We start from the raw sequence: 25,692 nt of genomic DNA, 5'->3' as shown, positions 1-25,692 counted from the left end.
TCAGAAAATGTTACACCAATACCCGGAGTTAGAGCACGGTAGTAATGAGCGAGAAGAGAGAGATAAAGTCGCTCTTCTCACATCATCTCCTTACAAAAATGAGCTGCAAGAAGCGTCAAAAATTCCTGGAAACTAAAAGATCAGGCTACTAGCTCAGGAAGGGAAGAAGAAAGTGAAAAGAAAAGTTCAAGGCAGAGGAAGACAAAAACAAAAAGAAAATGGGTCTACAGAAAACGAAACGTTCGAAAACGACGAAGATGCAATGTGTATATATTGCAAGAAATTATATTCCACGTCAGCTGAGGATTAGATTCCGTGTCAGAAGTGCAAGCTGTGCACCCATATCTCGCGTGCTGGTGTATTAGTGAGTACGATTAAGCCCAGCTTATATGTACGATGTGTCATCAAAGAAATTAAAAACAACGTCTTAAAGACACTGTCTTAGTCTATTGATATTTATTTTATATTATCTTCATTTACAAACTATATTACAAAAATATTTGAAGAAAACACGGTTCCTAACTTTTCTAAAACCATTTCTTCATCATTGAGACTGTGCTGGTGTAAACTGTCACCAGAACACCAGTCGGCAAAGGTGAAGGGCGAAGATCGATTAGTAGGCGCTCGATCATGCGCGCCTGTCAAGGAAGAGGCCAGAGACACACCGACAAGCAACACGCCCCCAACACCCTCTCGACAGCACGTATTGCGGCAGCCGACGCTGACCGGAGGACCTCACTCAATCTTCCAGTTTGGCGTCTGTCAGCTTACTCGCAGAGCGGGTTTAGTTCGCCACAGGCTATGACAGTACATAGTGACCCGATTAGTGAATATAGAGGAACTAGTTTTCCTATACTGTAGCGACTAAAGTTTGTAATGGCAAGATTACCAATATTGACATTACATCAATCTGCAAGAGGACATTTACTGATGTGCTTGTACCACAAAACATGTACTTAATTCAAGTTAAGTAAATGTTACCAGTTCATGTAAATAAAGAACCGTATTAGTCCACCTGTGCATTTGTGTTGTGTAAGGAGGATACTGACCACCCATAACCACATCCTCTCCCTTGCCTCCTTGGGGTACAAGACTCTACAGATACCTCAAAAATATGCTGCAAACGTTAGGAGGGGCCGTTCCGTCCCGGTCGTCCCTATACAGGGTGTCCCATTTATCTTGACCACCCTAAATAACTGTTTGTCCAGCTGCAAATTACAAAATGTTTCAAGCCAATGTTCTTTAGCCGTCATGGGGACATCGGTCAGCATGATTTCCTTCGTTGTAGCTTTGTTTTTTACAAAGATATGAACAGAGGTCAACGACAGCTTGACCACAAGATTGGCTTTCCTAAAACCAGAGTACACCGTATTCTTACACGTCACCGGTTCCATCCTTACCACGTACACCTCCATCAAGAATTGCAAGGGAATTATTTCCATAATCGTGTACAGTTCTGTCAGTGGGCACAGCAGTAAATCCTCGCCAACCCGAACTTCTTCTCAAATGTTCTATTTACCGATGAATGTTCCTTCTCAAACAAAGGACAGGCAAATACAAGGAACATGCATTATTGGTCCAGCGACAACCCACTATGGCTTAGACAGGTAGAACATCAGCGTCAATGGAGGATTAGCGTCTGGTGTGGGATGCTTGGTACTACTATTATTGGCCCTTATTTCATCAGTGGTAGTCTAAAAGGCACAGTGTATGCCAACTTTCTCAGACGAATTCTTCCTCCTCTTGTGGATGAAGTGCCGCTAAGAACCAGAATGCTTATGTGGTATCAACACGATGGATGTCCAGCACATAGTGCCTTGCGTGCACGACGTGTTCTGAACCGAAGGTAGCCTGCAAGATGTATCGGTCGAGGAGGAACAGTTATTTGGCCTGCTAGGTCTCCTGATTTAAATCCTCTCGACTTTTTTCTTTGGGGATGCATTAAAGACGTTGTCTCTCGCGATATTCCAACAAATCCAGAGGAGATGCAGGGACGTAGAGTGCACCAGTGTATCGTCGTCCAGAGTCACCACGCTGAGCATCTTTGAATGTTCTACTCCTGGGCAGTGGTACAAGAGAGTCAAAGTCCATTTTGTGTTACGTTTTTACTTGGTTTTCATTTCTTTTCTGACAACTCCAGCAAGTGGACGAGTTTGTGATCCCGGGCTCAAAGTCATTGTTGTGTTATGTAATTAATGACGCTGTGTTTCAGTGAATGGTACACTGTGATACATTTTTGAATAGAACTTTAGGAGAGGAAATTAATAACCGAATAAAAAATGCAGGGTGCCATTTAAAAAAGTCATACCTCTGTTCACTTCTTTGTAAAAAATAAACCTACAACGAAGGCAGTCATGCTGATTGGTGTCCCCCTGATGGCTAAAGAACGTTTGCTTGAAACATTTTGTAATTTGCATCTGGACAAACAGTTATTTATGGTGGTCAAGATAAATGGGACACCCTGTACATGACGGCGCCTGGTACATGTGTTTCTGCTAACCTCGCTTGATATATTGAGAGATGTTAATACTTTTCTTTATCTAAAGATAATAACGTTTTGGACACATATTAATGATTAAAGCAAGCGACGATCTTCAATACTATAGAGCTGACGAGTGGCATAGGACGCAACTTCTTGTCACTGCAGTCTTGTAATCGCCTTCAGACTGTGACAGAACCGTTCATTGATATTGACACACACAGTGGTTACGGTTACTACAAGCCACACCTCAAGTAGGTAAACGGGGCCAAATTTCTAGTAGGTTACTGTCGAGTTGAGATCTTCACAAATGTTTTATTCGTATCTTACAGAAACTAGCAGTACGGCGATAAACAGCCATTTCAACACGCCGCTAACGGCAATCAAATCATTTATAGCAATACATCAATTTTAAAAAAAAATTAAAAAAAAAACACACAGAAGTACGGCAATAAACAACCTTTCAAAACACGTCGCTAACGGCAATCAAGTAATTTATAGCACTACAACTGCTTAAAAAAATTTAAAAAAACACAGAAGCTAGCAGTACGGCAATAAACTACCTTTTAAAACACGCCGTTAACGCCAATCAAAGTCATTTATAGAAATACAACAATTTAAAGAACATTAGTAAACAGGCTACTAAAGTAAATACAGAACTTTGTTAATAAGGTACGGTGAGGTAGTGAAGCTACCAACACCGCCATTAAAAAAAATTAAACAGGTCTCAGCAAACACACGATTAATGGCAATAAATGGAATTTACAAACTTGGAGGAATTTAAAAAAGTTTTAAAGAAAAGTGTCCTGGAATATTATTAGAACATAATGACGGACCCGTTAAAGGCGGCCACAAATCACCCACTCAGGGATGCTCAGGCTAGACAGAATACTTACCAATTTAAATACGCTCGTAAACACAATTGCCACTGTCAGGCTGGTCACTACACCGACTTTTAGCCAGAGAAAACTTGTTATAAGATGGCTTAACTTGCTGACAGAATTAGAGCTAACCTCGTGCAAGGAAACATTACACCATACAGTCCAAAATGAGCGACCACATGATCAACCAACAACAAGCATGAATTTACTCATAACCCACGATAGAATAGCGAAACAATTAAATTGCCCAAAACTACACCTCCCATCGGACAGTAACGAGAGGAGGAGGAAAAATCACTGTCTTCAATTACACCGGTGCCAGGGACAGCAAAACCCGGTCGCCTGAGGCCACAAGGCAGAAGAGATGCTGGTTACAGAAAATTATTACTTAAAGATTAAACCTTCCGCTCGAACAGGCAGTACACGACCTCCGATCCACCGCGCACGCGTCGCCAGTGTACCCAACACGCCACGCTCAAGCGACAACACGCTCTGTCACCGGAGTTCACGTCTTCTCTGCAACGTTGACGGGCAGTGACCGCTCCTTCATGTTAGGTGTCTCCTTTTAAACTCCAGTGTTGAAACGGAGGATTTAAAGAAGCTTGTTAACGTCCCACCAAGGCGAAATGAACAGCAGCTACTCGTGGGGCGATTCTGTATACAACCAACACGCGGGGAGCTCTTCCGTCAACTCGACCTGCTCGTTACACACAACCGACATACCTCACGTGGCGACTCGGTACAACCGATCACGCCTGCTTCGTGCTGGAGAGCCTCACTGCCCTCCCGTGTCCACCACACTCTCTGCCCGCAACGATCCTACTTCCTCGCCACCACACGAGGTTACAACCGGTCCAAGACCCGTGTCCACCACACTCTCTGCCCGCAACGATCCTACTTCCTCGCCACCACACGAGGTTACAACCGGTCCAAGATCTCACTTCCTCCATAGCAGTTTCCCGGAAGCAAAACGCAGATATCAATAGCAGAGGGAAAAGACAACCAAGCAGCCACTTAATGACAGGCAACATATCAAACAAACATGTCAGGGGAAGAAAAGGAAAACCAATGCAATCTAAACACAAGGTGTAGCACGAGTCGATACACGGCTCATACATAGGGATGCTTTTGCGGTCTTCAAGAACACCTGACCTCTATCCTATTCATGAAGTCTGGGAGGATATTGGCAGGGTGTGTGAACCTGTTACCCCAACTCCGACCAATGTTTTGCGTGTCGTGTTGCTAAATTATGGTGAATGGGAGTGCTACAGATTACCGGTACATCGAGAGTCTACTGACAAAAATTCAAGTAATACAGTTGAAAGGAAGGATGAAAACGAGATTATACAATAGGATTCGGTCAAAATAATGTTTTTTGTGGTGTCACCGCCAGACACCACACTTGCTAGGTGGTAGCTTTAAATCGGCCGCGGTCCATTAGTACATGTCGGACCCGCGTGTCGCCACTGGCAGTGATCGCAGACCGAGCGCCACCACACGGCAGGTCTCGAGAGACGGACTAGCACTCGCCCCAGTTGTACGACGACTTTGCTAGCGACTACACTGACGAAGCCTTTCTCTCATTTGCCGAGAGACAGTTAGAATAGCCTTCAGCTAAGTCCATGTCTACGACCTAGCAAGGCGCCATTAGCCTTAGATAGCATGTATCTAAAGAGTCTCACTTGTATCGCCACAATCTCCAGATGTCTCATCAAGAACGATGTATACAAAGGATGGATTAAAAGTTAAGTATTCCAGGAGCTACGTACTTTTCTTTATAGCTTTCATTACGTATCCTGTTTCAGACCTCACTCCATCCTTCGTGAGTTAGCGCGTGCATCTTGGCCGCCTCTTTCAATTAGTGTGCGTAGTGTTGGCAAGTCTGCCGACACTACATTTTTCACTACAAATGCAGGAGTGTGCACTTGATAAAGGGGATTGTTTACGGACCGAACACTAATAAAAAAAAATACCTGCACAGAGGAGTCCGGAATCTGTATCTAAGAGTGAAAATCGTTAGTGCCGTGGAAATGATACAATTTGTACAGAATACAAATGCCCATCAAGGCAGGTGCTTATCGTGTATTTGTCGGTGACTTTCGCTAGCTCCTGCAAATTTTATGAAAATAAACGTGTCATCACACAAACATCACACATACATACACACACACACACACACACACACACACACACAAACAAACAAACAAATAGCTACCTTCATCTACATCCACATGGATACTCTGCAGATCACACAAGTGCCTGGCAGAGGGTATGTCGAACCACCTTCATAATAATTCTCTGTTATTCCAATCTCGAACAGCGTGCGGAAAGAACGAACATCTATACCTTTCCCTGCGAGCTCTGATTTACCTTATTTTGTTATGATGATCGTTTCTCCCTATGTAGGTCGCCGTCAGCAAAATATTTTCGCTTTCGGAGGAAAAAGTAGGTGACTGAAAATTCGTGACAAAATTCCACCGCTACGAAAAACGCCTTTGTTTTGATGTTGTCCATCCCAAACTCTGTATCATATCCGTGACACTCTCTCCCCTATTTTGGGATAACAGAAGATGTGCTGCTCTTCTTCGAACATTCTCGATGTACTCCGTTAATCCTGTCTGGTAGGAATTCCAGACAGCGCAGCAGTACTCCAAAAGAGGACGAACAAGCGTAGTGTAGGCAGTCTCTTGAGTAGATCTCCTACATTTTCTTTCTGCCAATAAAACGTAGTCTTTGGTTTGCCTTCCCCACAACATTTTCTATGTGTGCTTCATAATTTAATTTGTTCCTAATTGTAATTCCCAGATACTTAACTGAACTTAGGGCCTTTAGATTTGACTGATTTATCGTGTAATCGAAGTTGACGGATTCTTTTTAGCACTCATATGGGTGATCTCAAGTTCTCTAACGCTATAGATACAGCAATAAGGAATAGCGCAGTAGGCAGTACAGTTGAAGAGGAATGGACATCTCTAAAAAGGGCCATCACAGAAGTTGGGAAGGAAAACATAGGTACAAAGAAGGTAGCTGCGAAGAAACCATGGGTAACAGAAGACATACTTCAGTTGATTGATGAAAGGAGGAAGTACAAACATGTTCCGGGGAAATCAGGAATACAGAAATACAAGTCGCTGAGGAATGAAATAAATAGGAAGTGCAGGGAACCTAAGACGAAATGGCTGCAGGAAAAATGTGAAGACATCGAAAAAGATATGATTGTCGGAAGGACAGACTCAGCATACAGGAAAGTCAAAACAACCTTTGGTGACATTAAAAGCAACGGTGGTAACATTAAGAGTGCAACAGGAATTCCACTGTTAAATGCAGAGGAGAGAGCAGATAGGTGGAAAGAATACATTGAAAGCCTCTATGAGGGTGAAGATTTGTCTGATGTGATAGAAGAAGAAACAGGAGTCGATTTAGAAGAGATAGGGGATCCAGTATTATAATCGGAATTTAAAAGAGCTTTGGAGGACTTACGGTCAAATAAGGCAGAAGGGATAGATAACATTCCATCAGAATTTCTAAAATCATTGGGGGAAATGGCAACAAAACGACTATTCACATTGGTGTGTAGAATATACGAGTCTGGCGACATACCATCTGACTTTCGGAAAAGCATCATCCACACAATTCCGAAAACGGCAAGAGCTGACAAGTGCGAGAATTATCGCACAATCAGCTTAACAGCTCATGCATCGAAGCTGCTTACAAGAATAATATACAGAACAATGGAAAAGAAAATTGAGAATGCGCTAGGTGACGATCAGTTTGGCTTTAGGAAAAGTAAAGGTACGAGAGAGGCAATTCTGACGTTACGGCTATTAATGGAAGCAAGGCTAAAGAAAAATCAAGACACTTTCATAGGATTTGTCGACCTGGAAAAAGCGTTCGACAATATAAAATGGTGCAAGCTGTTCGAGATTCTGAAAAAAGTAGGGGTAAGCTATAGGGAGAGACGGGTCATATACAATATGTACAACAACCAAGAGGGAATAATAAGAGTGGACGATCAAGAACGAAGTGCTCGTATTAAGAAGGGTGTAAGACAAGACTGTAGCCTTTCGCCCCTACTCTTCAATCTGTACATCGAGGAAGCAATGATGGAAATAAAAGAAAGGTTCAGGAGTGGAATTAAAATACAAGGTGAAAGGATATCAATGATACGATTCGCTGATGACATTGCTATCCTGAGTGAAAGTGAAGAAGAATTAAATGATCTTCTGAACGGAATGAACAGTCTAATGAGTACACAGTATGGTTTGAGAGTAAATCGGAGAAAGACGAAGGTAATGAGAAGTAGTAGAAATGAGAACAGCGAGAAACTTAACATCAGGATTGATGGTCACGAAGTCAATGAAGTTAAGGAATTCTGCTACCTAGGCAGTAAAATAACCAATGACGGACGGAGCAAGGAGGACATCAAAAGCAGACTCGCTATGGCGAAAAAAGCATTTCTGGCCAAGAGAAGTGTACTAATATCAAATACCGGCCTTAATTTGAGGAAGAAATTTCTGAGGATGTACGTCTGGAGTACAGCATTGTATGGTAGTGAAACATGGACTGTGGGAAAACCGGAACAGAAGAGAATCGAAGCATTTGAGATGTGGTGCTATAGACGAATGTTGAAAATTAGGTGGACTGATAAGGTAAGGAATGAGGAGGTTCTATGCAGAATCGGAGAGGAAAGGAATATGGAAAACAATGATAAGGAGAAGGGACAGGATGATAGGACATCTGCTAAGACATGAGGGAATGACTTCCATGGTACTAGAGGGAGCTGTAGAGGGCGAAAACTGTAGAGGAAGACAGAGATTGGAATACGTCAAGCAAATAATTGAGGACGTAGGTTGCAAGTGCTACTCTGAGATGAAGAGGTTAGCACAGGAAAGGAATTCGTGGCGGGCCGCATCAAACCAGTCAGTAGACTGATGACCAAAAAAAAAAGAGGGTGATCTCACACTTTTCATTGACTAGTATCAGTTGACAATTTACGCGCCATTCAGATATGTTTAGCAGACTAACACTTCCAAATTGGTAGTTTTGTTCTGTAGCTAAGATGTTAAGTCCCTGAATTTTTATTAGTCGATATTTCATTACCTCCCATGGTATCACTTGTACTCTGAAGCGAACAATGAGGACTGATACATTTCAAAATAACAGAAAGACACATTCTTTACAGCATTCCTAGTTTATAAATCCGGCTCGTGCAAAAATAACTAAGAATAAAGATGCTCTCAGAAACTGTTCAACTTCCCTGTTTAAGGAAGTAAGTAAATGAAGAGTATTATACTGTTTAACTTAATAGCAATTTCAATTACTTTCGGTTACCACCTGTCTTTAAAACTAAAAGTAAAGATGGTGCGAACAGAAAATGTAGCGTGCTAAAACGTATACTTCTGCAGCATAATAATTAGTAATATTACAAATGAAACCGGCACACTAGTAAAGATTAAAGACGTCAAGCCTGGTAAGCTATGAAGAAGATATTGTTGTGAGATCTGGTCCATACCAGCAGCTCCTATCCGAAGTGATCGGCTCGCAAACACCTTCTCTCCCGGAATACGGTAGCTCGATGCCATCAAGGCATCAGGCCACATCGACCAGTATATGCCTTTTTTACGACTCCCATTTGGACACCAGCTGACGTAACTGACGGTAAAAATCCGATGATGGAGCACAGGCTATGACGTAACACAAAGAAAGAACAGCAACCACGCGAATGAATGATGCTAACAGCCTACCACAGTCTATGGATGACCAGCTAATAATAACCCGCTTCGCTGGGTTTTTAGTTTTACATGTGTAATAATAGACAAAAAGAGTTTTCGGTTACTTCTTTTCTTTTTTTCTGTAGGGCTATGAAGTCTTTACATTAAAATACACTCTTATACACTGTATTTGATGTTTGGTTGTGTGGCTCATATACACACATATTTTCTGTCTTTCCGACACGTGAAAACGAAACGTAACAAGGTTCCTTCAAATTAACTCCGCAATAGTGAAGTGTTTGACCGTGAGCCTTATTCATTGTCGTACTATAAGTTGATTTCTCAGGAAACCGTAATACTTAAAAGAAAATGGCATATGAGTTGAGATCAATGGGATTCTTGGAATGAAAACAGATTTCCCTTTATGTTCCCCAGTTGAAATTATTGCTCCAGTAATATAACGAAATAGTTTTTGACACACAGTCGTGTGCATTACATAATTTGGGTGAGTTAATATTTCGTAATACTATTAATGGCGAGCCAGTTTTCAGTTTCAATGCATGCAGGGGCATACCAGACGCATTTAATAAGTTTAAAAATTCGGTTGGAAAATTGACACTTTCTTTTCGATCCTCTATTGTATCTCTATACATGTTGTTTCTGCTCCTGTAATAATCGTCTGTATTTTCTCATTTATTAATTACACTACGTCATTCCTTTGTGTTAAAATTGTTCGTTCACACAACCAGTCTTCAGAATTTCCGGCAAATATGTGAGTCTGTGGGTCTCCTGTCATTGTGGCACGCATATTTTCTTTCTAAGTAAACTTTTCGACATTATCGCAAAATATTAATATCTTTGAAATCTTGGTTTTGGAATTACCGTAATGTTTGTCGAAAGTCCCATGATAGTAACAATAAAACTCCTCCAATTAATACGTTGTTTCACCGAAGACCTTGTTGCGTTGAGTGCTTCAAGATCTTTTTTATGGAGCATTGTGCATTCGTTCCATATAATCGTTTTTCACTGCTTTAAAAGTTTACCACGCGCCGAAGATCTCGTTATATCACTGGAAACTCTAGGCAAAGATAACACCGTGCAATTTTTGTTGGCAGCGCCAATTCTTAATCACGTTAGCATTACAATTTTTGTCACCAACAACCGCCCACTTCCACCCACCGCGACGAAAACACCATAGTGCAGAATGCGAGATTTAAGGCTACTCCCATGCATTAACCCCATTGGTCTGCAGTGAATATAGTTTTGGCTACAAAGTGAAATATACGGACGCGTTGGTTCCACATATCGGAATGTCCGTGATAGTTATAGCAACTGTGTCGATACTGTTCTCAAGTTTTCGCGATCAGTTTCTCCTTTGTTTTTTCTTCCTGCGATTATTGTAAATGATATTGAGAAGCGCTACGGAGAGATAACATCCCTCAATTTTTGTTAGGAGCGCCGAGTATTAATTACATTGGAATTACAATTTTTGCCACTCACTTCCACCCACCGCGATCAAAACACCATAGTGTACAGTGGGAGACTTAAGGCTACTCCAGCGCATAAACGCCATTGATTTCCAGTGAGTAGTTTTGGCTACAAAGTGAACACGTCCCATATATACGAACTTTAATACTGATGGAAAAAATTTAAATCACTACACTAGCCTACATATTGTACTCCATCGTGAAATCTTTTCGAATATGTGAGAGTATTTTGAGGATAAATAACAACGAAGAGTTTATATAAATGTACATTTGCTGGAAATTTGCTTGTGCATCTGCACTATAAGGGTTCTGTCCAGTTCGCAACTGATGTTACTTTTGTGATATCGTGATAGCTTTAAATTCAGATAATTTCATACTGAAATAAAGAGAAATTAACTAACAGTGTGTATCATTTACTCCACTTACTTTAACAGAAGTAATGTGAAAATCCAAGAAAGATTTTCGTATGGCAATACAAGGTTAAGACAAAACCTCAAATATTTCGCTATTACCATTGGACACTACCTCCTTCTTATCGATTTGTTTTTCATTACCTACAGTAAAAATTATAACATCGTTACATAAGAAAAATTACTATTATTCGCACACAATTCACCTAGTACAGACATTTTGAAATTAGCCTTTTTCTCTACGTTTCCTTGAAATTCCACTGAAGAACATTATGAGCAAAACCTCCTGAAACGACTTTCGCTTACTCACTATTATGTACTGAAAAAATGCGAACGCTAGATTAACCCTAAAATTCATTTTGCTGTTCTTGGTTTAACATCGACATGTTTACAATATCACCAAAATTCCTTCGAGAGTATTGAAACTGAGAAATTGTTTGGAGAATCATAACGGCTGGGAACTATGTTCATACGTTACTATTGTGTTATATATATATATATATATATATATATATATATATATATATATATATATATATATATGAAAGTAGTTATCGAATAATAGTCTGAAAACCATTGTTAGAAAGTTAGATTCGTGTCATCTGATCTCTCAATGTAAAGTTTTGCATTTTGTGACAAAACAGAAACGGGAACCACTAATTTCACCACAATTTTAAATACAGACAATGCATGCAGTATACAGACTTTCAAGGTTCAGTAAAAACATATGTTTCCACTTTACTTCATTATCCCTTTGATTTACATAACATATCACAATGTCTGACGACAATGTCTCAGCAACGTCATATAATTTTCCAGGAGGCCACGAGTTCACGGCTCTTTGTGTCTGGAGGCAAGAAAACGTCAATAAGAAATCACACACTTTATTGGAGGACAAAAAGTGGGTTGTATTTTACTTTATTCATCTTGCCGTTCCATTTAGTAACAGTCCTGTTCTTTTGATATAAACACCAAAAATAATAATAAGTAGCAGCCTCTTAAACTCAGTAATTCATTTTCAGCTGTAAAAGGCTACTCTAGTACAAATACGTTGCAACAGCAGATAAACGCATAGCCTGAGATATATAGCGTGAAAGTTCAGTTTCCTGGCTGTAAAGCCACTGTTATACATAAATTGCACAAATATTCATCAAAAGACTAAAGAAATGGAAGTACTTCATTGGACATAACGCAAAATAGTGAAGGTAGTGCTGAAAATGTGGTTGGGATTACCTTTTTCTCTCGTTTCGAGCTCCTGATATAATGATCCCTGTTCTGAATGAGAGTATTCTCTATCTAATACGCTCACTAACTAACAATCTGCATTCTTCCTCATCTATATTTCCCTTCTGCATGAAATTACTTTTCTCTGCTCTGTTGCCTCTATCAATTTTGTTTGCTATCTATGTCATGTCCTGAATTTACCACAACCTGATTTCCCTCATTTCAGCTGTGAAAGCTTACTTCAGAGCTGTAACGTGAATGACGAGACCATTTTAAATTTACCACTGCAGGGATCCACAAGTCTCTGTTCACTGTTCTTTTATCTACCTTGTTCACAGATTTTTATATTCAGTGCGAAATTGAGCAGACACCGGGCAGAGACACAGTAATCATTTGCAATTCATATTAGGGTGAATTCTAAAACTCAGTGGACGCAGTTCAGACGACCTCACCGGAAAAGCGTTAAATTGTCCGAGAATTAGGGCACGTTGTGTCAGTTTAACTATTGCGAATGTTCATTTCAAGAAACGGATTCGCTTAAGATTCCGTATTTCCCTCCTTAAAAGGGAGACGCTAATTCGTTACCTCATCTGGGACCACACAATACCGTTAAGTATTTCGGAGAGCATGTAAAGATTAATTTAGGAGAAGTCCTTTTTGAAACAACCGATGGTATGGTGCCTGTGATGCACGAGTCAGAATGTAAAAACAGCATCCCCGCCTTTAAGATCGGTGTACATTGGTTCACACGGAATACAAATACACAAAGCCTACTGTTGTAACGACTGTGGCTTCACAGAATGGCTCATCTTTCGCTCATAAAGTACCATGTATTGGTTTATAAAAGAGACTATGTTCTTTTTGGACTATGTTTATCCTCGCTATACAAGAGCCAAAATAGCAGCGATTACTCAAGAGCTTAGAGCCACCAAACACATACAGTTGAAGGCATTTTTTTTTAATGGTGCCCCTTGAAGTGTAGGATAATGAATTTATTGTTTGTATGTTTTCGAATATACGGCATTATGTCTGAGAAAACAGCACTGGCAAATGAGTAATTAAAACTATCGACAGGAACACGCATAACAAGATATGATTACTATGGCAGAATTATAGAATTTTTGCAACCGTTCACAAACTCTAGGAACTGATCGATGAGAGGATACGGGACTTAAAAGGTATAATGAACTTACGTTCGGAAATGCATGGTTTCCATGCTAGAGACCATTTATTCAATAATAAATAGTTATAAATACTGCGGTCTAATATGCGCTGTGCAGCCAGTTACAGTATGTGCTGAAAATGGTTTCCATGTGCCTCAATGCACGCCGTAGCATGTTCTGTCTCACACTTTCACATCGACCAGGTTGCATCCGAACTGTGTCAAAGGCAGCAAGAATACACTGCTCCAGTGTCTCTACATCTGGAATAGGCTCTGCATACACGACACTTTTGAGATGGTCCCATAACCAGAAATCGCACGGATTGAGATCCGATGAACGAACAGCCCATGCAACTGGATCCCCTCGTACAATCCATTGACCAAGGAAGACACGATTAAGATGCGTCCGTACGCTAACGGCAAAGTGGGCTGGAGCACCATCATGTAGCAGCTGCATAACATTGTGAATCATCAATGGCACTTCTTCCAGCAGGGGAGGCAGACTCGCCTGCAATAAACGTCGGTAGTTCCGGCCTGTTAAGCGACGTGGAAGGAAGGCTGGTCCTCACAAAATACGGTCGCCAATTATCCCGCCCCACACATTCCGGCTACACCGACGCTGATGATTCGCTGTCACCATACCATCTATTCCGCATAATACCCTACAGATCATTGTTACGAAAGCTGAAGATACCACTCCGCGTAAACATGGTCTCATCTGTGAATTATGAATGACACAAACCCGGGATCGTGGTCTCCTGTTGAAGAAGCGACAAAACTGTTCCCGATGTGGAAAGTCTGACGCTAGTAAGCCCTGCATACGCTGTAAGTGAAAAGTGTGATAACAATTGTCATGGAAAATGTTCCATACGGTTGTCTGCCTTATCCTGTACTGGCAGGCCAACTGCCTGGTATTGACACGGCGGTCCAAGTCTGCTGTCGGAACATTTCGGGTACGTCCTTCATGATTTCCTGCTGCCTGAAACGACCCTGTCTCAGACAACGGTGAAACACTGTTGTAAACATTGGATGCTGTGGTTGTTGTCGGCGGGGATAGGTTTCCTGACACAATTGATAATCTGCAGACTGCTCGCCGCCCGTTGCCATTCCGTAAGTAAACACCAGTCGGCAAGCACTCGATTCGAATACGGAACCATTGTGTACAACGCTGTGTTACATCCACTATAAAGTGAGTCAGAAAGAGAACTGAATCGGACACAACATTACCAGTCACTATGGCAGAAAAGGGTGCCAGGGCATGTCGTATGAGTAACAGTACTACCCCCTAGGAGGAAACCATGCATACTGCAACTGTGGCTGCATAGTACAGCGCATATTAGCTCGCAGCCTCTGTAACGAAGTATCATTGAATAAAATATCTCTAGCACGAAAACACTGCATTTCTGGACGTAAATTCATTAGACCATTGTTGTTCGGTATCTTCTCATCGATCAATTCCTACAGTTTCTACACGGTGGAAAAAATCGCTCATTAATGCAGTTACAAAAATTGCCCATACGACACATATCGTCTGTGATTAAATATATTAATTCGTTTAACATAATGAATTACTCTTTATAATAGGTTTGTCCATACGTTCACATAAAGTTTTATGCTGATTTCATACAGTCTTATATATACACTCCTGGAAATTGAAATAAGAACACCGTGAATTCATTGTCCCAGGAAGGGGAAACTTTATTGACACATTCCTGGGGTCAGATACATCACATGATCACACTGACAGAACCACAGGCACATAGACACAGGCAACAGAGCATGCACAATGTTGGCACTAGTACAGTGTATATCCACCTTTCGCAGCAATGCAGGCTGCTATTCTCCCATGGTGACGATCGTAGAGATGCTGGATGGAGTCCTGTGGAACGGCTTGCCATGCCATTTCCACCTGGTGCCTCAGTTGGACCAGCGTTCGTGCTGGGCGTGCAGACCGCGTGAGACGACGCTTCATCCAGTCCCAAACATGCTCAATGGGGGACAGATCCGGAGATCTTGCTGGCCAGGGTAGTTGACTTACACCTTCTAGAGCACGTTGGGTGGCACGGGATACATGCGGACGTGCATTGTCCTGTTGGAACAGCAAGTTCCCTTGCCGGTCTAGGAATGGTAGAACGACGGGTTCGATGACGGTTTGGATGTACCGTGCACTATTCAGTATCCCCTCGACGATCACCAGTGGTGTACGGCCAGTGTAGGAGATCGCTCCCCACACCATGATGCCGGGTGTTGGCCCTGTGTGCCTCGGTCGTATGCAGTCCTGATTGTGGCGCTCACCTGCACGGCGCCAAACACGCATACGACCATCATTGGCACCAAGGCAGAAGCGACTCTCATCGCTGAAGACGACACGTCTCCATTCGTCCCTCCATTCACGCCTGTCGCGACACCACGGGAGGCGGGCTGCACGATGTTGGGGCGTGAGCGGAAGACGGCCTAACGGTGTGCGGGACCGTAGCCCAGCTTCATGGAGACGGTTGCGAATGGTCCTCGCCGATACCCCAGGAGCAGCAGTGTCCCTAATTTGCTGGGAAGTGGCGGTGCGGTCCCCTACGGCACTGCGTAGGATCCTACGGTCTTGGCGTGCATCCGTGCGTCGCTGCGGTCCGGTCCCAGGTCGACGGGCACGTGCACCTTCCGCCGACCACTGGCGACAACATCGATGTACTGTGGAGCCCTCACGCCCCACGTGTTGAGCAATTCGGCGGTACGTCCACCCGGCCTCCCGCATGCCCACTATACGCCCTCGCTCAAAGTCCGTCAACTGCACATACGGTTCACGTACACGCTATCGCGGCATGCTACCAGTGTTAGAGACTGCGATGGAGCTCCGTATGCCACGGCAAACTGGCTGACACTGACGGCGGCGGTGCACAAATGCTGCGCAGCTAGCGCCATTCGACGGCCAACACTGCGGTTCCTGGTGTGTCCGCTGTGCCGTGCGTGTGATCATTGCTTGTATAGCCCTCTCGCAGGGTCCGGAGCAAGTATGGTGGGTCTGACACACCGGTGTCAATGTGTTCTTTTTTCCATTTCCAGGAGTGTATTTCGTCGAATTGCAGTTTATGACAACATACTGGGATGCCATAACTCCTTGGAGTTTGTGTTTCGTAGCTACACTATGTGATCAAATATATCCGGACACCGCCAAAAACATAGTTTTTCATATTAGATGCATTGTGCTGCCGCCTACTGCCAGGTACTCAATATCAGCGACCTCGGTAACCATTAGACATCGTGAGAGAGCGGAATGGGGCGTTCCGCGGAACTCACGAGCTTCGAACGTGGTCAGGTGATTGGGTGCAACTTGTGTCAAACATCTGTACGCAAGACTTCAACACTCCTAAACATCCCTAGGTCCACTGTTTCCGATGTGATAGTGAAGTGGAAATGTGAAGGGAAGCGCCCAGCAGAAAAGCCACAACTCGACCTCGTCTGTTGACTGATAGAGACCGAAGACAGTTGAAGAGGGTCGTAATGTGTAATAGGCAGACATCTACCCAGACCATCACACAGGAATTCCAAACTACATCAGCGTCCACTGCAAGTACTATGACAGTTAGACAGGAGGTGAGAAAACTTGGGTTTCATGGTCAAGCGGCTGCTCATAAGCCACCCATCACGCCGGTGAATGCTAAACGACGTCTCGCTTAGTGTAAGGAGCGTAAACATTGGACGATTGAACAGTGGAAAAACGTTGTGTGGAGTGACGAATCACAGTACACAATGTGGCGATCCGATGGCTGGGAGTGGGTATGGTGAATGCCTGGTGAACGTCATCTGCCATCTGCTAACAGTAAAATTCGGATGCGGTGGTGTCATGGTGTGGTAGTGTTTTTCATGGAGGGGCCTTGCACCCCTTGTTGTTTCGCGTGGCACTACCACAGCACATGCATACATTGATGCTTTAAGCATCTTCTTGCTTCCCACTGTTGAAGAGCAGTTTGGGGTCAGCGATTGCATCTTTCAACGCGATCGAGCACCTGTTCGTAATACAGGGTCTGTGGCTGAGTGATTACACTGCAATTATGTCGCTGTAAATGACTGGCCTGCACAGTGTCATAAGCTGAATCCTGTAGAACACCTCTGGGAAGTTTTGGAAAGCCGACTCGTGCCAGGCCTCACCGACCGACATCGATAACTCTTCTCAGGACAGTACTCCTTGAAGAATGGGCTGCCATTCCCCAAGAAACCTTCCAGCACCTGATTTAACGTATGCCTGCGAGAGTGGAAGGTGTCATCAAGACTAGGGGTGGGGGGCAATTTTCCAGAATTCTGTGAACGTGTGATACTGGTCGAACAATACCCAAAGGAAGCATAATGTATTATGCTCTTGATGTGTTCCATAGTTCTGGTCTTACTTTTAATTAACGTTTACGCCCGTTCTGCTGGATGACAGCACACAGCACGAACTAAATCAGAGTTCTGGTTGATACTCTATCGACATACAAAGTTTGGTACCGACCTGAGTGTCTGACTTCTAAAGGTTTGGGTGTTAGTGTATGGCTGAAATAACATTGGGGATAGGATACAGTACAGCTTTCATGTCTTTGTTATTTACAGCTGTAATCTTGTTTCCGTACGTCCCATAGTTAACCTGACACTCTTTGTATTTTGCCCCTGTTACCCTGTGATTTTTAAAGACTATAGTCCACTCAACACTACTGAAAACTTTCTTTAAATCTGCAAAGGCTTTAAACGGCTTTCTTGAGCCCGTCTTCTAACATACAGTATATCTTCACACATACTACATATTTCACATCAGAGTTACCTAAGACAGTAACAGTTTTAATATTAAAACTATTGTTAAAATGATATTAGTGTTTGAAGTTGTAACCTCCCCACAAAATTTTATTCACATTTAGCCTCCCCACAAAATTCATTCACATTTTAATGTAACCTCACAAAATAAAATAAAATAATATAAATAATATTCTAATTTAGTGTAACCTCCCCACAAAATTCGTTCCCATTTTAGTGTAACCTCAAAACAGAAAAATTCCTAACCTCTCAACAGTAAAAATTATAATTATGTCGTTCACGTTCAGTGTAACGTCCCAACAAAAAAATAAATTCAGTAACCTGGTAATAATACAATGTAATTAACCTCTCAATTAAATTGTCGCTCACTTATAACTTTTCAATAATTGACTGTGAATTTAACCAGGTAAATTTTGGACGTCAGCAGTGCTGGGTCATGGCCCTGAAAGATCATTCTGAATAAAAAAGAGAAAAATACTTACCTCAGTGAAGTCGCCGGATAACGCTTATATATCTGCTCTTACAATAATTTTTTTTTTTTTTGGCACAGCCCTGTGCAATGCTGGCCGATAGATTTGTCATTTATGAAAGCAAACAACTGATTTTTCTTTTGCAATAATCGGGATGATCATGGATTGGAGAAATTAGTAAATTCTTTAAATTGAAATGAATGGTTGTTAAAAGTTACTTTATATGAGAAAGATTATTATTAGGAGATTTTTGAAACATTTACATGGGACTTGAGATAACAATACTACATATGCGCGAGGCTGCTTTTTACCTTATACAATAATGCTCAGGTTCCGGCATCGCTGCACCACGACCGGCCCAGCCAACACGATACACCAGACCAGACCAGAGCAGACTGCTCACAAGTAACAACTTACTGCTACAGCTATACAGTTCCTACTGCAGTCAACACTGCTCTGTGGTCAAAGATTCTCTTATACCTTGCATATCACAGGCAGCACATGAGCAATACATCGAAATTACATCTGCTCGGACCTCTTACATAACCCTCCACTGGGGGGCAAAAATTTGGCAGCGAAGGTGAGTCAAATGGACTTGCCATGAATAACAAATTTTTCTATAATCTACTTAGTTAACTAAGTCTACAGTCACAGAGTATATACATATATATAAGTGCAGAACATGAAATGAAATAGAGTGCACATACACTGAGTACAGAACATATCAAGAAATGACAAAATGTATACGCAATGAGTACAAAACATATTAACAAATGACATAAAGTGCACACGCACTGTATATATTTTTACTATTTTACAAGAACTAGGAAAGGAATGGGAAGGATTGCATCATGGTTGTAGCACAGTAGGTTGCATGTAGCTGCACTGCAAGTCCATATCTTTCTACAGAAGCACAACACCAAGTGAGACAATCTGAAGTTCTCTTCCCTCAAGTATTAATCACTTTCAGTGTAGCCAAGATACTGAAATGTTGTGTTAATATTCAATGTTATCATTTTGGTAGTACATTAGGTACACCAAACAGTGGGACCATAATAACATCTCCATCGTTCAAGGTGGTGGACAGCTTGATGTGTCAACACCACATTCTTGTAGAATCCATACTCTTTCACCAACGTAGAATTAGTGCAAAATCCAAATATAGTGCTCCATGATCATGAGGATGGACAGGACAAACGGATATTGCAGTAATTTCTGGTAATTAGGTCGGAAGGTGAAGGACATTAAGTCATACGCTAGTCATCATTGAGAATTACGCTAGTCTATCAACCGATTTGAGTAATTGTTGGCATTCATTGCCTAGTTACTAAACATTTCTGTAGTATGTATGGAGTGTTACAGAACATTATTCATAAGTCATCTGATTACAGTAAATATTTGCAGTCATTGGCCAGTTACAAACCATTTTTATGCATTATTCAGAAGTGATCATTCAAAGCAAGAGTTAATTAATGGCATAGCATTTACATAATTCATCTAATTATAGTAATCATTGGCATTCATTGGCCAGTTACTAAACATGTAGCAAGTATTGAATATTACAAAAGACTATTCATAACTCATCTGATTGCGGTAATTATTGGCACTCATTGGCCAGTTACAAACCATTTTATGCATAATTCAGAAGTCATCATTCAAAACAGGAGCTAATGAGTGTAGCATCAAGCTACTGGTATTCATATATGATATCATGTAAGTGACATAAGACAAATTTAAAATATAAAAATCAGTGGCATTCATTGGCCAGTTACTAAACATATAGCAAGTATTGAATATTACAAAACACTTTTCATAACTCATCTGATTGCGGTAATTATTGGCACTCATTGGCCAGTTACAAAGTATTCATATAGTTTTATAAAACATTATTCAGTATTATTCAGAAGTCATCATGCAAAATGAGAGTTAATTATTGGCATAGCATTTATAGAGTATAACAAAAATATTATTTACAGAAATTATTAGCATAGCATTTATGCATTATTACAAAACATCATTCAGTATTACTCAGAACTCATCATTCAAGTCACTTAGGACATATTTAAAATGTAACACACTGTAACTATTACTCAAGGTCTGTGGTCCAATAATACATAGATATAATGGATTCAATACATCTGAGAAATTTGCATTATATTTAGAACTAGAAATATCTCTTAAACTGGTAGCACTATTTGGAACTGGTAATACATTTTTTTTGTTAGCAATGCATTGCGTTGAGATCGATAATTAATTGCTGGGGCATGAAAATATTTGCTTTTGACTTATTGGTGGAAATAAGGATTAATAACATCATTCGTCATGAGTCAGCTGTAGCAAGGTTATGAACAAGTAGTGTATATGTGATCACATTCATGAATGACACACACAAATGGGTAAAAAAATGGAAGTACTTGAACAGGTTTAATGACTAACTACTTATAGCACATTAATTTCATGAATAGCTTCTCCTGGAAAAAATGCAAAATGGATTATTGAGCTGAAAGAAGAAACGCATATTATGCTGAATAGTAGCGAACTCCGAATTAACAGGTAACGAAACGTGTACTCAATATGTATGTACTCTAGCTGTCATTTCCAAAACATTCAGTCATTATACCATGCGACATAAGACATACTGTCAAAACGAACTGCAACAAATACTTAAATAGCTACATAGCATCTCTTAACTAATAGTAAATATATAAACTTCATAATTATTCTCATCTGCAAGGAAAAACTTCATTATTCATATTACCATAACTTCATTACTATCATCACCTGCAAAGAAAAACTTCATTATTCATATTAGCATATTCTTCATATAACTATTCATCACCATTCATTATCATCTGCAAAAAAGACGCTTCATTATTCATTATTCATATTACCATTTACTTCATACAACTATTCATAGTATAGAGTTACTTATTTCTAGCATATTTCATCACTAAAACTAAGATGTGTAGTTCTGTCTGACAGCCTGCATCAATCGCCTCGTATTCTGAAAGAAAAATAATTAGTTAAGACTGCTGTCATACGATGTGTATAGTATATTCTTGTTAATGCTTGTTAATTCTGATCCATTTACTCTTCATGACAAGGCATTACATTTTCTTTCGTTCATTCCGAAGGTGAAATTCCCATTTCATAGTAATCCACTGTGGTTTGTTTAAGTTATTTCTTTTACACATTGTTACTTTCTGAAAATGATGAATAAGGATTAATATCTTGCATTTAAATCATATACTCATTAAATAAAAACTTTTTTCTAGTGATATAATTAAGCATACAGCATAGCATGACAGAAAACGTATTATTTCAAAAACATAGACAGTTTTCAAATGAAAAAAAAAAATATGTACACAGAGTATCATAATGTAGTAGCAAAAAAAAATGTAAAATAGTCAAGATATTGAGATATCATAAGGAAAAATGTAAAAGTCAACTGGTGTTTGTTATATCTTAAAGATTTCGTAGTGCATACAAACAAAACAGGACAACAATCATACATACAAGAAAAATGGAGAATGTGCACGGTCTGATATATAACGACAAGAAAAGCGACCTGCTAACCTTACCTTGCCGGGCACTTGCCAAGAAAAAATATGATTATCATCAATAAGTAGTCACATAGATAGAATTGCATAAGTGGTCATAAAATATGTAGGATTATCTGGAAAAATGTGCACGGTCTGATGTGTAACGACAAGAAAAGCGACCTGCTAACCTTACTTAGCCGGGCACTTGCCAGGAAAAAATACGATAATCATAAGTAAGTGTTCATATAAATATAATTGCATGTGGTCATATAAAAATCAGGAAATGGCATTACAGTGTGATAAATCATAAAGTATGTTCATTCAAAAAAGGGTTTAATATTGGAGACATGGTGATTGCCCTTGCTTTTTTGGTTCTCAAAGTTTCGACGTGTACTACATTGGGGTGAGGAATGCTGCGATTCGATATGGACCTGCGTATAGAAGCTCAAATTTACTGCATCTACTCTTTCCTCTATTGGATAAATAGTGTGTACGTACTCATATCTTCTGTCCAATGTGAAAGTCACGGCGTGTACAAACCTGTTTTTGCTGTCTTCTCCGGCGCTCTGCGGCACGTTTGATGTTGTTGAGTGCAATGTCAATTATTTCATGGTGGCGTAGTCGACGAGATGTAGGAAAGGATACTAATTCTTTAATTTTGTTAGGTGGTTCAACATTTTTCAATATAACAGTCGGAGATATCATAGTAGATTCATTTGGTATCGAGTTAATTACATCCTGGAATGACAGTATGTGTGTATCCCAATCAATATATTTTTTATGGCAGTATATTCTACATAGTTTACCAATTTCTTTCATTAGTCGTTCACAAGGGTTAGAAGAAGCGTGATACCTGGATATATAGATCGGAGAAATGTTTCTAGCTCGTAACATACGTGTCCATAACGCAGATCGAAACTGTGGTCCATTGTCGGAAATTACTTTCAATACATGCCCTACATGAAATAGGAAATGTTTTACAAATGCTTTCGAAACAGATTTAGCAGTAGCTTTGCGTAACGGAGTGAAAGTAACAAATTTCGAAGTGAGTTCAACGGCGACAAAGATGTAACAAACACCTCTATTAGATCTGGGAATCGGACCAAAAATGTCTACAGCGGCCATGTGTCTCAATTTAACAGGTACAATGGGATGTAACGGAAGAATATGTAAAGTCGTGTCTGACAGCTTTCTGGCAGATTTCACATGGCGCTAAAACTCGTCGTATACGTTTCTCCATGTTGGCAAAATAACAGTTCTGTCTCAGTATAAGAAAACATTTTCTGGCTCCGTAATGTGCGTAACTTAAATGAGTATACCAAATTAATTTGTTAACAAGTTCGTCAGGAATGCATAGTAACCAGTTGTTGCTGTCAGGGTGAGAGCGGCGAAACAGAATGTTATTGCGTACAGTGTAATGGTTTCTGATGGTAACATTATTCCTATCTTGCCCAAGGTGTTTAATATCTTTCCATACGTTGTCTTTACTCTGCTCTTGTGCTATATCTCGTAATGACGACGAAATGAAATTTTCAAATGCAACTTGGTGAATACACATGACGCTAAAATTTGTTTGGCAGAAGTTGGTTGCGATGTCTTGCTGATTGTTGCTGAGAGAACGGGATAGTGCGTCTGCTACAATATTTTGTGTACCGGGAATGTGAACAATTGTAAAATTAAATTCCTGTAAATAAAGTTTCCATCTGCTTAACCTGTCATGTGTAAATTTTGCTGAAAGTAAAAACTGGATAGCTCTATGATCTTTGTAAACGGTCGTATGTCTTCCGTAAAGAAAATGCCGAAATCTCGTAAATGCCCATACAACACATAATGTTTCAAGTTCTGTAACAGAATAATTGCGTTCAGCATGTGACAGAATGCGACTCGCAAAGGCGATGTTTTTAATTACTGTAGAACCATCTTCTTCAATTTCCTGAAAAATGTGTACGCCCAAAGCGGTGTTAGAACTGTCGGTGGCAATGGAAAAATTTCTAGTAAGATCTGGATGTGATAAAAGTGGTGCATTCAACAAAGCTTGTTTCTGATTGACAAATTCAGACTGCGCTTGGCTATCCCAGGACCAAATAGTGTTTTTACCCGTCAATTGACATAATCTAGAGGTGTCTAAAGCAGAGTAATGAATAAATTTACGAAAAAAGTTAATTAAACCCAAAAAGCTGCGTAGTTGTTTCTTCGTCGTAGGTACAGTAATGTCACGTAAAGCTTGAAGTTTTTCCGGGTAAGGCGCAATGCCTTCTGCTGAAATTACATATCCAAGAAATTTTATAGAAGTTTTGCCAAAGTGCGATTTGCTAAGATTAACTGTGAGTCCTTGTGCACGAAAGGTTTGTAACAGTTGTTCAAGAATCAGATTGTGTTCAGACCAGTTAGCTTCTGCAATAAGAACGTCGTCTATATACGTTGTGATTCTGTCTTTAAGTTCTGTCGGAAGTATAGTATTCAATCCGCGAATAAACGCTGCTGAAGAAATTGTTAAACCGAACGGTAATTTACAAAATTGATAACAGTCACCAAAACAGAGATAAGCTGTGTACTTTCTGCAGTTCGGATGGAGCTAAATTTGCCAAAATCCCGATTTCAAATCTAATTTGGAATAAATAGCAGTACCATGAAATTTCTGTAGAAGTTCTTCTAGTGTCTGTGGGCTATCTGTTTCATTAATAATAATGTCGTTGATGTGACGCGAATCAAGTACGAGGCCAAGTGTTCCATCCTTTTTCTTAACAATATGGAGCGGGTTTATGTACGGACTAACTGCCGGTTCAATAATTCCTTGGTCAAGCATAGCTTGCAATTCTTTCTTAACTTGTTCTCTGTGAATATATGGAATGGGATAATGTTTGGCTTTAAATGTGTCGTGTTGTTTAACTTGAAATTCATACATAAAACCGGACATAGTACCAGGGATGTTGTCAAAAACTGGAGCTTGCTCTAAAAGAATTTTGCGTAGTTGCGTGCGTTCGTCGTCTGTATTTGCACTGCTCTGTTTAACTTTATCAGAAATCATTTGCATAACGTCATAGTCGGCTTCGTCTGGAGTATTATAGTTGTGTACGTACGTATCTGTGAACAATGTGGAATGACAGTCTATGTTACGTGATGCAGAAATGACCTCTGTACGATTAATTGTTTGATCTTCTACAGATAAAGAGTGCTGAAATTCTAAAGCCAGTTGTACATTTTCATCCTTTAACATTAAATAGGAATTTTGAAAGTCAATAATTGCGTCGTGTTGTACCAGAAAAGTCGTACCTAAAATAACGTCTGTTGCCATTAAGGGAACAATCCAAAAATTTGAGTGGAACGTATGACCTGCAATACAAAATGATAAGTGTGTCTGTAATTTTACATCTACTCCTTTACCAGATACTGCTCCTTTTACTTTAGTTTTGCCTAATGGTAACGTAGGATAAATATTCTCTTTGTTACATTCGTTGAAGGATTCTTCATTTATAACTGACATAGGTGACCCAGAATCGATTACTGCTGAAAATTTGGATGATCCAATCTTTACTTCAATGACAGG

The sequence above is a fragment of the Schistocerca nitens genome, chromosome 1, assembly GCF_023898315.1.
Source record: "Schistocerca nitens isolate TAMUIC-IGC-003100 chromosome 1, iqSchNite1.1, whole genome shotgun sequence".
In the NCBI taxonomy this organism is placed as follows: domain Eukaryota; kingdom Metazoa; phylum Arthropoda; class Insecta; order Orthoptera; family Acrididae; genus Schistocerca; species Schistocerca nitens.
Note: the sequence above shows the minus strand (reverse complement) of the source record.